This window comes from Larimichthys crocea, chromosome XVI (genome assembly GCF_000972845.2).
Source record: "Larimichthys crocea isolate SSNF chromosome XVI, L_crocea_2.0, whole genome shotgun sequence".
Taxonomy (NCBI): Eukaryota; Metazoa; Chordata; class Actinopteri; family Sciaenidae; genus Larimichthys; species Larimichthys crocea.
In genome coordinates this window covers 4,111,976-4,127,725 of record NC_040026.1, presented here as the reverse complement: position 1 = coordinate 4,127,725, position 15,750 = coordinate 4,111,976, and the positions used below count along the sequence as shown (strand labels likewise).

At 40.6% G+C, this 15,750-nt stretch overlaps 1 long non-coding RNA gene across 1 annotated transcript; it reads right to left on the bottom strand.

Annotated features, from left to right (window-relative positions):
* Nucleotides 1-197: 197 nt before the first annotated feature.
* LOC109139037 (uncharacterized) lies at nucleotides 198-15,707 on the bottom strand. Its single transcript, XR_002042078.2, has 2 exons — nucleotides 15,632-15,707; nucleotides 198-1,475 (listed from the first exon to the last, which is right to left on the bottom strand). It is a non-coding gene; the product is annotated as an uncharacterized LOC109139037 (long non-coding RNA).
* Between the last annotated feature and the right edge of the window lie 43 nt (nucleotides 15,708-15,750).

The following is a 15,750-nucleotide window of genomic DNA, read 5'->3' as shown; positions in this document are numbered from 1 at the left end:
CTATAAATATAAGTGTTGCAATGTTGAGAGACCAAACTATCTGATTGGACTATGTTGCTGTGCCACACATGATTGTACCAGAACAAAGTGTCACATTTCTTAAGTGCCTTTTCAACTTTATGCAGCAGTAAAAGTTGATCTTTCAACAAAACACATACACATACCACGACTGAAACAAACAACCAAAACAAACAGTGTTTTGCCCAAATTTAAATATTTGTGTCTCGGAAAAGGTGAGTGCTTACAGGATGATTAGTGTCATTACAGACCAATGCTCATAGTGGTATAGATGAATTAGTAACAATGAATGAAGTAAGGATATTTTATAGTATATATATTTATCAATATCTCTGAAATATTGAGCACAGATAATCAGAGACAGCGTAAATGTGGCTAAAGAGAGCCACTGTGGCCACAATTTTTTTCATTAAGTCAATGAACTGACTCAGTAATATCGGTTACAAAACACTATCATCTCAAGAATCTATCAAAAGTTAAAGCTCAAAGCTCAAACATTAGCTAGCCATTAACCATCATAAGATACTGGTCATACCAGATCACGTTAAGCTGTAGCAACAAAACCCCTTGAGCAAGAGCAGGTTTTATTGTTTACGAATGTGTCAGAGGAATATGTCATTTCTTGTCATCAAATGCTAAGAGATAAACATACGTGAGTAGTAAAGTAAAAGACAGATTATTGCTGTACAGTATGTGAATAGTCAGCGTGTTTGCATGTTTGCAACCATGTGTGTGTTTGTGACATTTGCAGTTTGTTTCCCTGGGGTTGTCCTGATGCCAGTCGGTTTAAAATGATAGTTAATATTTAATGCTATCAGCTCAGGTTGCATCATTCTTCTACCTGCTGAGAGACTAACTCCCTTTTACTGCCTCCACATTTTCTCATTTAAAGGGATGGGATGTGTCCAACGTGCCCTTTAAATGTCTTCCTGAATGAGCTCACATCTCCCTGAGCTCACCGCTAACCCAGAAATTATGTTATCCACAATCGTAACTGCTTACTCAGTTGTTACAGGCAGAGGGTTGTTGACGTGTGCAGCATCCTTGCTGTGTTGAAATGTAAGTGTGTGAGAGGATAGTGTGACAGAGGGAGAGAGACAGAGAGGTGGCTGTTACACATTATTCTACTCTCGCCTTTGCTGATCTGTAATGTCCTGTACCTACATTCCTGTAACACCTTTCTCCCCATGTTCCTTTTGTCTTATTTTTTTCTCTTCATTTTTATTTTTTTGTGCTTGTGTTAACAGAAACAATGGTAATTTTCACCAAGCCCAGCAACATGAGAGTCCTCTTGATCCAGTCACGTTGTGCTGAGTCTCAGCTCTTGTCCATTCAAACAGGGGTGTGTCCTCTCTCTCCTCCAATCACAGCCGTTTGGCCTGCACTGCAGATGCAGGCAGAGGGATAGTGCGCACAGATGTGGATGTTCTTGTTACGTTGTTAATCAGGTGCTCCACCTGGACAGGATGAAGTAAAGAGACAGAGAGGAGACAGGGTTTTCTGAGCTTTAGTCGTCATAAGGTATAGTCACTTTCGACATGAATGATACAGCAGAGGAGAAATGTGCTTCAATCAGCAGGATGAGGAAAATGATGGGATCATAAAACTACCCTCTAGGTTTTCATATACTCGATGGTCATTTATTCTCGTATGATGATGGTCAGTCATATGCCATAAAAAAATGACACATGAATGATCAATGCCATAAAAGGCAATGAACCAGCATTAATTAGAAGATTCAAGGCGAGGATGCAGACATTGTCCTTTAGTAATGTTTGAGCTTGAAGGTTCATTCATGACCTTGGGAATGCGTATCTATGATCATTTCCCCCAGAGCTTTTGGTCATATCTCACCGCCTTCCTAAGTCAGCATTGGCCTAAAACTCTTTTGTGTTGCTAGAAAAATTCTCCTGGCTGGTGTTTATTTTTTCTATTTAATAAATATGCACTTATAAACAATGGTAATTAACGGGTGCCTTGACAACATAACTTCAACATCTATGCTCCTGGTTTTCTCTATTTCTAATTAATCATCAAGTTTGTAGTTACTGAGCCATCAGTTAAAAAGTAAGTTGTGGATGGATGTCAGTCCAAATGCTCTGCAGCTGTTTGCAGAAGCTAAGTGACCTAAAAGTGTCTAAAGGAACATTTTAAAACAGCTGGATGAATTTTTAACTGCCAACTATTTTTTCTCATGAATGCTTATAATTGGTCTGTAAAACCTAAATAATTCATGTATTAACAATCAATAAAGCTGTTGGTTACAATTAATGATTTATGACTTGATGGTTACGACTTGAATTTGATCAGTTATGTCAAATGTGTTCTGCCTACGTACTTTTATATTATTTATAATATTTATTTAGGTTTTTTTTTAAGTCTCCCCCGTGTCCTTGCTGGCCATACAAACATTAGTACAGTAGATGGGTTATTAGGGTAGTGCCGATGGGTAATAAATTAAAGATGTTGGGCTGCCATGTCCTGCCAGAACAGCTTCAATGATTTCTACTGGAGGGAGGAACTTTATTTCTTCGAAAGATATTCTCTTATAATAACAATAATAATAATAATAAAGTTTATTAAGTATAGCACCTTTCACAGAGGAAGAGCTTTACAAAAGCAATACGTTCATAAAAGACGCAAACAATAAAAAGCAATAATAGAGCATGAAAACAGTGGACAGCAGGCGAGAGAAAGGCCAGCTTAAATCAAAGCTGCTTTTTAAAGGCAACAACAGTCTACACGAAGAGTATTTCACAATGTTGGTGCCACCGCTTCAAACCACGATTGCCTTGTGGGAGCGCTATCTGATCATTGTCACACTCATGAAACCAGTAGTGACCCCTCATCCACCTACATAAACAAATAATCAAAAGAATAAGCCACTTGAATCAGCCCAAAATCCTTCATTCAAATTAAATAAGGCAGGATTTGTTTAATCAGGAGCCCTAGAGCTCCTCCTCCAATCAGCTTTGTTCACTCTATGTTTGATTATGTGTGTTTGTGTGCTGAGTAAATGAGTAAGACCAGCCAGTCAAGACCAACACGCCACCACAGTGCCAGATGTTTCATTCCCCAGTGATGACACAACATTTGAACGACTGAGTGCCTCTTGGGTGCTCATCCAAACTCCCCTCCTCTTCATCATCCCTTATTTCATTCAATCTGAAATCACATTTCTGGGCACACGTGCAACCTTGCCATCTCGTACACAAACACACACTTGACACAACACATACATTCACATTGCTGCCAGGGAAACACTTGAATAACGACGTGTTTTCACAGGGTGATGAATTGCCCGACTGATCATTCAGTCAGAGTAAACAAGCCTTGATTTAGTAGAACGACGTGTTAGCATGTGCTAGCTTGCACGGCATGATCTAACGAATCATGATTTGTGGGTACTCCAGTTAATGAGTGTGTGTGTGTGTGTGTGTGTGTGAGTGTGTCCCTGTCTGTTAGCCTGCCAGGGCGTGTCCAGATGTTCATTTCAATTTGATCCAGCCCACCCCCAGTTCTCCATAATTCTCAGGGAGACAACATGCCATGGTTTGAATTTATCAATTACATCTACAGGCACAATCAGCAGATGTCACAAGGACACCAAGACTTCCCTCCTAATTATATTAATGTCTGGTCCTTAGGTCTTTTGTCAAGCAGATTGAGTTTGACCTTTTAACATCAGTCGTATAATGTAGTCAACGCTATAATATGGCAGGACTTAATCCTGATTGACCTCAGTCACTGCCAGCATCCTTAGGCTGGATAATGTCGCTAATACATCAGCATTAGTTAAACAGCCAGACAACAGCTAACAAGTGCTGCATTGTGGGTTAGAAGTAAGTGATGCTAAGCACTCAATATGAGCTGTATGCATGGATCTATTCTTTAAAATATCATCTAATGTTTAACAAAAACAAAACAAAAATCCTAACTAAAGGTCCACTTACTAGAGTGTCTTCATCAATGGATGGAGTTTGATCACTGATCATAAAGATGGCTTGTGTTGACAGCTGTTCTCAGTGTTCACCTGCTCTCTTACTGAAACCATGAAGTGTTGCTGAATGTTCCAGGTAATAAAACTAGCGATTGAGCCTTGAGTTAAGATTTTAATTTAAATTCCACAGTCAAATATGAATCGCCATAATTTAATTTGTTTAAATTGTACTTCAGAGGTAAAAAATGCCTGGATATGTTAATGCATGTTTTGTTGCAAATACCAGTTGTTTTTAATATCATAATCCGGGGATTTGATTTCATTTTGTTGAGCCTATAAAATATTAGAAGATGGTGATAAAATTACCAAAGTACAGCATTCTGTGCAACCATGTTCAGTGTTTATGTCCATAACAATGATATAAAACAGAAAAAAGACAGAAAAGCAACTGATGTTTCAGCACTATTTTTGTTCAGCGCAAAATAACTACAAAAGGTTTGCTTAAGAGAGCATGTGTTTATAGTTTAGCCATGCTGTCCTCTGTCTGCCTCTCACCTTGCTCTTCCATGGATGTGAATGACCTGTGATTTACTGTTATAAGGTCTCTCGCAGTTTAAATGGAAATGTGACAATCCCCCGGGCTTTGCCAAGGATAAGGCTCTGCTTCACTTATATATGTGCATGTGTGTGTGTGTGTGTACAGTTGTGTTGCTAGCTGCATGTTCCCCCATGTGCTGGCATGCATAACCTTGGGAGCTATCCTTCCTCCAAGCATCATAGGATGGCTCAGAGGACAGGGAATTAACCAATCAGCTGTTAGGGTGACCCCAGTCAAGTGACCCTGGAGACGTGCTGCTTCCCATCCCCCTCCCCTTCATCTCACTCCTCATCACGTTACTCATCTGTTCACACACGTTGCATACACTCATCCGCTCAAGATGTCCGATGTGAAAATGCATATGTAAGAAGCGAATATCTAGGGCAACAAAAGTCGAGTGTAACTGACATGTTACCGCTAAAATTAGACTCACCATTGAGTCCGCTCGCAAGGGAGAAAGAGGGAAAGGAGGAGAGAGGAGACGAGAGGGAGCCTAGCGTGGGAGAGGGGTGAGGAGGGAACAAATAAGAGTCTGTAGAGGGCACAAGATGGGGGTGACATACGCAGGAGGAAACTGTAAATTGCAACTAAAGCTATTTTCCCCTTATTAGCAATTGTGTAGCATTTCTGCCCAGCTGACATTCTCCTCCTCCTATAGCATATGACTCAATAAATAATAAAACAACAGCAAGTATAAGAACAATAATATTAATAATAATAGTAGTAACAATAAAAACTGTAATAGTATTTGTTGCATACTACAAAGAAAATGTCAAAGTGCTACAATTAAAGAGCTGTGTAGTCAGCATAATAAATACAAAATAATACAAAAAAACTACATAATAAGCTTGGCAGCAACAGCATACAGGATCATTTTAAATTACTGAACTCATGTCATTAATAAATAGCCTCCTAAACAGAGTTTTTAAGGCCTAGACTACGTTACTAAGTTCATTTCAGAGGTTGGGATAGATATCCCCTAATATACAGCTCAATCAATGGTTACGTAGTACCACAAGGCCGTCTCATAAGAGGTTGGAAAATCAATTCTCTCTGCTAGAAATGATATATAACACAAATTAGTAGTACATGAAGATCATTTCAAGGACATGGGTAGGCTGATGTATGTCTGTAGATGTAGATCAGTGTTCAGATAGTTAAGGGAAGAATAAACCCAGGTGAGTTCCAAAGCTCACTCGTATCCAAGTATAAATTAAATAGAAAAAAAAAGGCTCCTAAGGTATTCCAGCCTTGAGATGATGAATGGACCAGCTTCTCTGCATCAGCTAGATAAAATGAGATGTAGTTTTTGAATGTTCTTGAGATGATAAAAGGAAGTTGTACAAAAATGTTTGCATACATTGTCACTGTTATTTCTTCCCTCTTTTCCACTTAAAGGTCATGCTGAGACAATGAACCTTTAGTACATTATCTACTTGTATCTTACACATGCCCTGTACTCTTGACATCTTGTGTGTGGATGTGTGTGCAGTGTTGTTGTGACAGATGAGTAATGTGATGAGGAGTGAAATGAAACGGACATGGGAGGGAGGAGGGCTGGTAGTTGCCAGGGCAACCTCCTCCCTCCTCCAGTCTCCAGGGTCACTTGACAGGGGGTGACCCTGACAGCCAGCAGTGTACTATTCAGTACTACACCTTCTGCAGCTGCTGAGTGATGGGTGTTTCAGTCAAGGCCGATGTCATATGTACTACAAGTCATATAGATAACGTGTACACAGACCATCAGCTTATATATGAGCTTCAGTCTGTAACTGTAGGTATGAGTGCACATAGAGGGGGCAAAGCTGTGGCCAGTGGAGAGCTAATTACCCAGTCACTTACACACACCCCACACTCCCACTGAGGGAACAATGTCTGTGAGAGGAGTAACACAGAGCACACAGCAGCCTCTTTCTGTCAGAACAGAGCTCAGGATAAGGGCACGAAGACACATCCAGCGGACAAGCCTGGGGGACAGAAGACACACACTCAGAAGACAAATGAACTACCAAAATTAGCAAGCGGAGTTGAGGCATATTTCTTTTTCTGCAATCTTTATCTTTTAGTTATGTGTGTGTGTGTGTAAGAGAGAGAGAGAGAATGGTCCAGTAGAGGGAACTGTGGGAAAGGGTGGGGTCTAATGTCTGAGGTGACTGGGTGCAGCGATAATGAAAACATTGCTGAGGTTGCCTAGCTAACATAGTGTTGGGCTTGCACTCCATCACACTGACTCATTGGGCACAGCAGTGGCAGGCTCCCAGTCACACACACACACGCATGGGCGCACGCACACTACTAGTCTTACGGCTAGAGAACACAAACCGACGCACTCGGTCCATGCATAAATATGCTGACGCACACAGGTACCAACATTTTAAGACACACTGGGGTTTTAGTTTCTTTGGAACCATCTATCACTTACATACCCAGAGGCAGACGCACACACGTGCAAACATACCCTCACTCTGTCATCTGGAACAGAATGGGGCCACACACACGGCAACACATCTGGTGGGGCCACAGCATCACTGTGCCTGCTGTTGATGCCACATATGGGGGAAACCATTTTTGGAAATACATGTCAAATATTACATGAGAAGGTTGATGCCATGTTTAAATTTGTACAGTAGGCAGGTAGGAGATGTCACTTTAGCATAGCGTAAAGACTGTAAACAGGGGAAAACAGCTGGCCTGGCTAACTCCAAAGCTAAAAACAATTCACCTAGCTGAGGGGTTACTGCACATACTGGACTATTTCTGCTCCCAGCCAAGGAGAAGTCATAATTAGAATCAGGTTTATTACTTATTGGGTTGTCAATTTGAATTTCCCTCTGTATTTTGGTGCATAACACTAAATGTAAAAAGGGGAAAAAAGCCAAGAATCATCACCATATATCTGTTTTTAAAATGAAAAAAAAAAAAGATAACAGTGCAATGATTCACATTATTAAGAATATGTGCAATATATACAGTACACTTGCAATGCAGAGAGTCAGATATGTAGTAACGTGCAGTGTCCATGTGGTGGAATAAGACTCTCAGTGTCACTGAGGGTACATAAGTCTGGCACATAAACCCTGTAAAAAGACAACTTTTGTTTTTTGTATGAATAATTCAAAGGTGTTATCATGCAGACATGGGGGTGCAATCTCCTCATCTAACTCTCAGCAAGTCAATAAGAATATGTAAGATTAATAATATTTTAAGGAGACCTCCATGGCAAGAGTCTCAAGAAATCTAAGAATATTCTGTACTGAAAGCCCTATTCTTTCCCCTCTAGTTCATCCTTTTCAGAAAGATTCTTATGCAAGAGTGAGCGAGTGAGTGTGGCACGCTGTCAATTTAATCTGGACAGGATGACGTCTGCATGTTTGTTACAGAGGAAGGAAGAGAGACAGAGAGGTGGAGTGAGGCAGAACTACGCAGCTGAACTTTAAATCATCTTGGTGTCCTTAACTATCTATCTTACACTCAATGGTCTGCTATCTGTCTTCGTATAACTACCTATCTGTTTATTGTGTACTGTATATCTGTCTGTTTCATTCATGTAGTAGTTAATTTACTTTTGTGGTAGAAGCCAATACATTTTACATATTTCCCAGCTTCCTCCATCCTCCCTGTATTCTCTGTATCATCCCTCTTTTACTCTCCTTTATCTGCCCCTTCTGTGTGCTTCCCTCTGTACCCTCTCATCCTTCGGCCCCCCTGCAAGGTCGTTCCCAAGGACAGCCTGCTCCCAGCATCCCCTGCCTGATTGGCTGATAGATATTAAAGGGCCAGCAGCCCGGCCGAGCACATGGCTCAACTCCATCTCGTCATCATTCCCACCACTCCTGAGGCTGCACATTGTACCTGCTACACACACTTAAAGCAGCTCACATGTACATGCAGCAGTGAATCCAAAGACACTTATACTCAGCTAAGACAAGATGCTGACAAAATATCTGACATACTCACATTCATAGACTATCCTGCCCCTTATATCATGTTGGACCTGCTTGCTGCACCCTACCTGACAGGTCACTTATCAAAATGACAAGGGATGCTTGCCTGTACATACGCACAAGCAATGAAAAAAATAAATAAGAACACTTGACCCATGCTTACAGACAGACAGCAATGTCTGAAGCAAGCAAACCTTTTCCTTTAGGATAAGTGAGCGTGACACACTACAAGCTCAGCAGACCTGAAAAACACAAAGCAAACAGCTTCAAAGCAGCTGGAGCAGATAGACAGTCAGCAAAATGGCCACCACAGTGAACACGTTTAACAAAATGTGCTGTCTGGATTGGAAAGAGGATTTAAGGGTTGGTTGATGAAACGTAACAAGAGTAAAATTCTGAAAACATTCAGACTGAGCCCATCAGTCTCCATCTTCAGTGAAAGGCCCATCTGCTAATCTGCTGAATAATCATAGCAGTCAAAAGCCACTTTCCATTGAAAACACCTTTATGGCTAGGCAGGACCTTTAATAAAATAATCATTTCATTGTTTTTAAAATCTCAAGGAAATCTGTGACAGGGCATTACATATAGGGCTACTTCAAGCTTCAGTGAAAACAGAGGCCTCGTATTTTTTTATTTTTGAAATTGTCAAAATCAGGCGTTTAACAATTATAAGAATAACCTATGAGGTCAAAGAAATGATCTGTGTACAAGACTTTGCAGCAGTATGGCAGCTTTAACAATAAAGTTTTCTAGAAAAAACGAGATTATCATTTCTTCTTATCAATAAGGAACTTTGTGATACAGAGAGCAGCGATGAGCATATTTTTCATTAGTGATGAAACATAATGCACTATGATAAACAGGATTTACAGTAGCTGTTGAAGTAATGATGAGTAAGCATGACGGCAAAGAATATCTGTAAAGTTGAATGAACCATAGTTAATGAGCCCTTTAGATCTACAGAGGGAGTTCCTCTCCTCCAGAGTCCGCCATGTTTCTACAGTAGCCCAGAATAGACACACTGGAAACACTGGTCCTAGATAGGGCTTTTTGTGTTTATCGCAAGTTTCATGAGTTTCCAGTCCTTCTCTTGAAAGGAGAGCCTAAAAGTATTCAGTTGGTTGCAATCTGCAACTTCATCACTAGATGTCACAAAATTTTACACACTGGATCTTTAAAGTATTAATGGAAGAATATCAGCATATTCACCTTCATTAAGGTTTGATGAAAGTGTGCTATAAGTGCAGTTGCCTAAAATGGAAAACAAGTGGACGGATGTTTCCCATCTAATGGCCTTGCTGACTGAGAGATTTCATTAAATGCTCTTTAGTTTCACTCAAGTCTTTCAATCATTACTGTTTATAAAAGAAACTAACTAGAGTACACAGAACAGCTTTTCTGGGAAATGAAACAGTAAAACCACCTGAAAACAAAGAATATTTCAACAATCAAATCCACACAGAATAAATGTTTGTATGAGTAGATCAACTGCAACTCAACATTAGAAGTATTGTCCCAATTCTCAGTTTGCGTTTTGCAGAGATTACTCAGACGGGCATGTAAAAGTGGTATTATGTAGCAGAGATGTAGGTGGAGTAGTTTGGGGAAAAAAAGAAAACCTGGCGTTAAAGGTAGAGGGAAGCAGGGTTTTGCTGCAGTGGTGCTGAAAAGGACAGCTACCGGAGGAGGAGGAGGGGTCAGGGAGGACAGATGGAGGAGGGAAAATGTTTTCAGAATCAGGTGTACTCCGAGTGAGAGAAAAAATGTTTGACAATAGTGGCAAATTGAAGTCGTGTGTGCATTTGGGTTGATTATCACATTAAGTGATGAATCACTTATAGACTGCATACGTATGTCCATCTATGTGTGCACTCTGATGTGTTACTCTTTGCGTTTTTTGAAACTATACGTCAATCAGATCCTTCGGAACAAAACTTCAGCTTCCTCGCCCTACTTTATAGCTTTCCTAAATTTTAATGTTGTACTCTCTCTTTCTTTAATTCTGGCTTTTACATACCTAATATTTTGTCTTGTCATAGCAGGAAAGGCACAATAACATATATACATAAGAAAACAAGAATCATTATGTTTTTGTAGAGTACTTTATATCTACAGAGAGTGTAGATATAAGTCATCTTTACGCCATGTTTCTACAGTAGCCCAGAATGGACAAACCAAACACTGGCTCTAGATACGGCCTTTCACATTTTTCATAAGGTTTGCGGCCACCATTTTTATTCCTACACACCTGAAAGGGGAGGGTGAGGTGAGGTATGTTCATTTGGTTGCAATTTACAGCCTCACAGCTAGATGCTAAACAGACAGCTAGACAGCTAAATCCTACACACTCAAACTTTAAAACCTTTGGAAATATAGCTTGAAATTTTACACAACCTCCGAAAACCACATTGGCCAGTTTGGCAGAGAATACAGTACCCTACCGAGGTCGGGTTTGGCTCCTAACATCCCAGGGCTGAGCCACTTGGTTAGCTGCATCGAGCTAATGACAGTTAGCAGTTTGCTACATAACATTCTTTCCATAAGGAAAGTTTGTAAATCACCACGGTACTGAAATGTAATCCTTAATTTAGCAAGTTGCTGGGCTAAAGATATGTCCATCAGGAAACTGTAAATCACATAAAGTTGAAGCTGAACAGCTGGAGGACATCAGAGGAAAGACTATATAGGAAGGAATATATTATAGTATAAAATATGATCGAATTTCATAAAAGCTAAATGTATTTTAGCCACCTAAAAAAATATCAATGTCAGTTTAGGTGTACACTTTTGGTCATAAAGCATAGAAAATACTCGGTAGGTATTTTTAATTGTAGAATGTAAACTTCCAACATGTTTATAAAACCACCAAGAAGTGTAGCTACAGACTTGTTTGAATTTAGCTTTATTGGCATAACCATAATTAAGTACGGTATTGCCAAAGTATATAGGCAGATTCCAGTTTTCCTTTTCCCTTTGTTCATTTCTTATCAAACTTCTGATTACAGACTCTGATCTATGCTCCTCTTATGCCTTTTATCTCCATCTGCCATCCCATAATAACACTGACACCCCTGTGTCGCTTTTTCCACAATAAATCCCAAAGGACTTTTCTGCCATCCACTTGGCTCATTCCTACTTCGTCTCTGTCTTGTTTTTCATCCTCCTCACTCCATGTCTTCCCTTCCCTCCTTTCTCACGCCTCATTTCTGTCATCCCCCATAGTCCCATCTGCCTGTCCGTCATCCATCCCCTGCAATCTCAGCCCCGCCCCTCCCCCCTTTTTTTGTTCCTGTCTTACTTTCTGTCCCTCGTCCTCGTCCTCTCTCTTTGTCTCTGCCTCTTTTCCGTTCCTTCTCCCTGTTCTGGACACAGTGTGTGGAACACAGATTATGTCAGACATTTATAAAACCAGATTAGCTAGGATCACCTTCACACAGTCATACACATATTCACACGCATGCACACACACACACACACACACACACACACACACACACACACACAATTCGGCCCTATTTTGTCTGTCCATGTATAATATGGCAAAAAGTATGCGGACACTCATACTGTGTATATAAACTTTTAGTCTGGAGCTGTTTTTAATTGCATTCCAGTAAAGACAAATCTTAATGCTATAGCATTAAGTGATCCCAACATTGTAAAGCAACAGTTTGGGTAAGGTCCTCTCCTTTTTCAACATAGCAATGTGCCCATGCACAATGCAGATTACATAAAAAAATTGAGAGCTTTGAGTACAGAGCTGTGACTTTAACCCCATCAAATTCTTTTGGGATAAACTAGAGGCCAGGCCCTATCACCCACCATCAGTGCCTGATCTCATGTCATGGGATGGGATCAAATCCCTGCAGCCAGGCTCCAAAATCATCAAAAAAGCCTCCCCACAATAGTTAAAGCTGTTATTAAAACATATTAATCAATAATGTTTTAGAATGGACCACATATGAGTGACGTGTATGGTTGTCCATAGGGTATGTGTATATATAGATACACGATCACATGTTGCAATCTATTTTAGTCTGGCTCGCACATTTTTTCCTAAACCATACACACATGGCCTATGACACTAAAACCCCATGATATACGATATTCATCTGCAGCTCTGACTCATACACTACACCGTCACATCATCAGCGAGCACTGCCTCACAGTCAAATGGCCATGTATCTCTCTCTTGGCTGAGTCCTGTATGGACTTCTCTTCAAGACACACAAATCAGCGTCATGTATATTAGTATGACACAGCACTGTGCACAGAGCTGTAATCAGTTATAATAATAGCAAGTACCCCCTTAATCTCTGTGTCATCTCTCTCTCTCCCGCTCTTTCTTTCTCCCTGCTATTCTTTCCTCACTGCATCCCCCTCACCCATCCCTCCATTTCTGACTCAGCAGAACAAGTCGGAGACAAGGTCATCTGACTGCTGTTGCTGTGGAGACCGAGAATTGGGGGATTTTTCCCTCCCCTCCTTTCTTGTACTGCAAGGCAGGGAGGTGTGAGATAGTGTGGGGCAGGAAGGAGTGAGAAACACGAAGGTATGACAGAGGTTAAGAAAGAATACCATTGGCAGCCATTTTGGTTGAAATGATATTGAAAATAACTTTATTAGCAGCTCCACTGTGACAAAGTCACCCTCATGAACAGCACTGTAGGCTTCAGGATCGAATTCAATCTATTAATCCTTACTGTAAGTTTCCTTTATCATATGCATGTCTCTACACTGTGTTTTAATATAGCCTATAGATCAATATGCTTGAAAGAAACGAGTTGACAGTGAGAGGGAAACAGTCATGCTGCGGACATTGAGGCTGGCAAAATATGAGTTATAAGAAATATATTTATAAAAAATATTTAATGGGATTTTTCAGCCTTAAAATTAACTATTGATTTCACTAAAGACCTCTTACAATCACAAATATATATATTATACATCCATGTATAGCTTAATTTAACCTCAATACCCTTCTCCACATTTATTGGAGCTGATCCACATAAATTAAAGCAACCTTGCATAGAAATTGTTATTTTTTCGATTTAGCACCCCAGTTTCAGAGTGTAATACCACTGTTGTAAATATGGACAGCTGTACACGTATTACATACAAATACAACGTATACACGCTGTATTTATTATGGTTATATTACTTGTGAACAAAAACTAGCGAGTGGACAACTTTGCTAACAAGCCAAACATCAAGCAAGTGCAACAACACAAGACGTAGTAGCCAGCTAATATTACTTAAAAGTCCAACAGCAAGAAGCCCCCCCTCCAATCAGACAGCCAGTCTATCCGGTTCTGCCACAACAACGGCTGAGCATTTGCCTTCCCTCTTTGCCGTGGTCCTGTGGTACAAACTCCTCCCGGGTTTTGAACTCAAAGTCTAGACAGGCTGACTAACAACATAAAGTCTCCTTCATTAAATGTATCATGTACTGCCAAACTGTTTTGAATTTAGGATATTATTATATCTTGCATGTGTGTTACTTTTAGTATTAGCAGTGACATTTCTATGTAGCACTAGCATCTCACAGGCAAAAGATTAACAACCAACATTTATCTCAATTTCCATCCAGTAGCCTGCCATTTCGATAAGCTGTGCAAATTCTTTAGAAACCATATCTGGGTCAAACAGTAATGTAAGTAAAAGTGTCATCATTTGGTTTTGTATCCTGTGAGTGCTAGATAAGTGGGACGTGCCACACTGAGAACATAATGTGTACTTGAAACTTTACTCAACCCATATGGCAGTTCATACAAAAATACCAAATAACCACAAACATGATTACTCACTGCTAAATTAAATTTGTCCTATTTGTTAGTCATCGCAGTAGTTCAAATGGCTGATATAGTAAAACCAGCTGCACGATAGCAGCATGTTTGAAGTAGCTGACTGTCCTCTAACCCTGAGCTAACCCTGTTCTGATGCTCTGGGGTTTCATGGCACTGCGTGGTCATCGTCTGGGCCTGCAGCAAAAGAAAGCGGTGAGGCATGTCAACAATCTGCTGCAGAGAAAGCAGGCGTGACTCTCAGCTTTGCCTTGTAAATCAGCCATGGATTTACATATATGCATGTGTGTTTTAGTGTGTGTATGCAACTCAGTGACTCCGTATGTGTGTGTGCTCTCACTGCTGCTGCAGCGTCCCTTCAGTGAAAAAAAAAAAAAAAAAAAAAACGTGACCAAAGGTCTGCAATGGCAACTCACTGCTGCATCTGGACAGCTTACATCTCACTCTCGTATGTCCTCTGTCTGTGTCTCTTCCATGCTCTCTGTCTTTGATTCTCTTTGGCATGGTTACAGAAAAATACACAATCTGTCCATCAGCCCATTTTCTTTCCTGCATATTTTGTTCTCTCTATCCACCCTGTCCTTGGCCTCGGTGCACCTCCCTCTCTGTCTCTTGTCTGTCATTCATGTCCCTCTCTCTTTTTTTTCTAACTGTGTAGTATCTAAAGAATGCACTCTGGTTTGTTAAACTAGTTTATTCTTCTTTGAGTGTGTGTATACTTTGCTGCAGCTGTCAACCCCACATGTCAACAGGGGGTAGCATATTTTACAAGTGTCCTCATAAATGTCAAACAGAGTTACAGCTCCTATAAGGCCCCAAATTATAGTGGTGGAGCAAGACTGATTTATTCTTTAGTTTACTTCCACACACACCTTTGCCGTTGAGTGTGAGCCACTCTATCCATCAGCTGAAACTGCTGACTTTGCACTGTCAAAACTGTTCACCTGCTGATGCATTGGCATTCAGGTTGCTGGTTGCCGTCTGGCCATGCCCCTGATGTGCACTGACTGACTTTCCCTTTATTTCTTTTTATCTGCATTTCTGTCTCCCCCTCTCTCTCTCACCCACCCACACACACGCACACACACACACACACACACACCATGACTGTATGGCTGTCTCCTCTGTCTGTCTGTCTGCTGCACCCAAGGCCTACTAGTGAAGTGACACATGGAGGTGCACGACATGCTCATGACGGGACCAACACGACCGATGAGACATCCAACGGTGCTTATCACATGCAAATATGCACACAAATAAGACTATTTTATATTACATAGATACATTACATGATGAACAAACACAACCACGACAACTAGAATCTAACCTTGTGCGTCCATTTATACAAAAATTTCAGCCTAGAGACTCGCGATGCTGCTGGATGCAAGCCTCGGAATTCTGCAGTAAAGCAGGAGGGGCAGAACTGGCTTTCTATTGGCCCGCTCG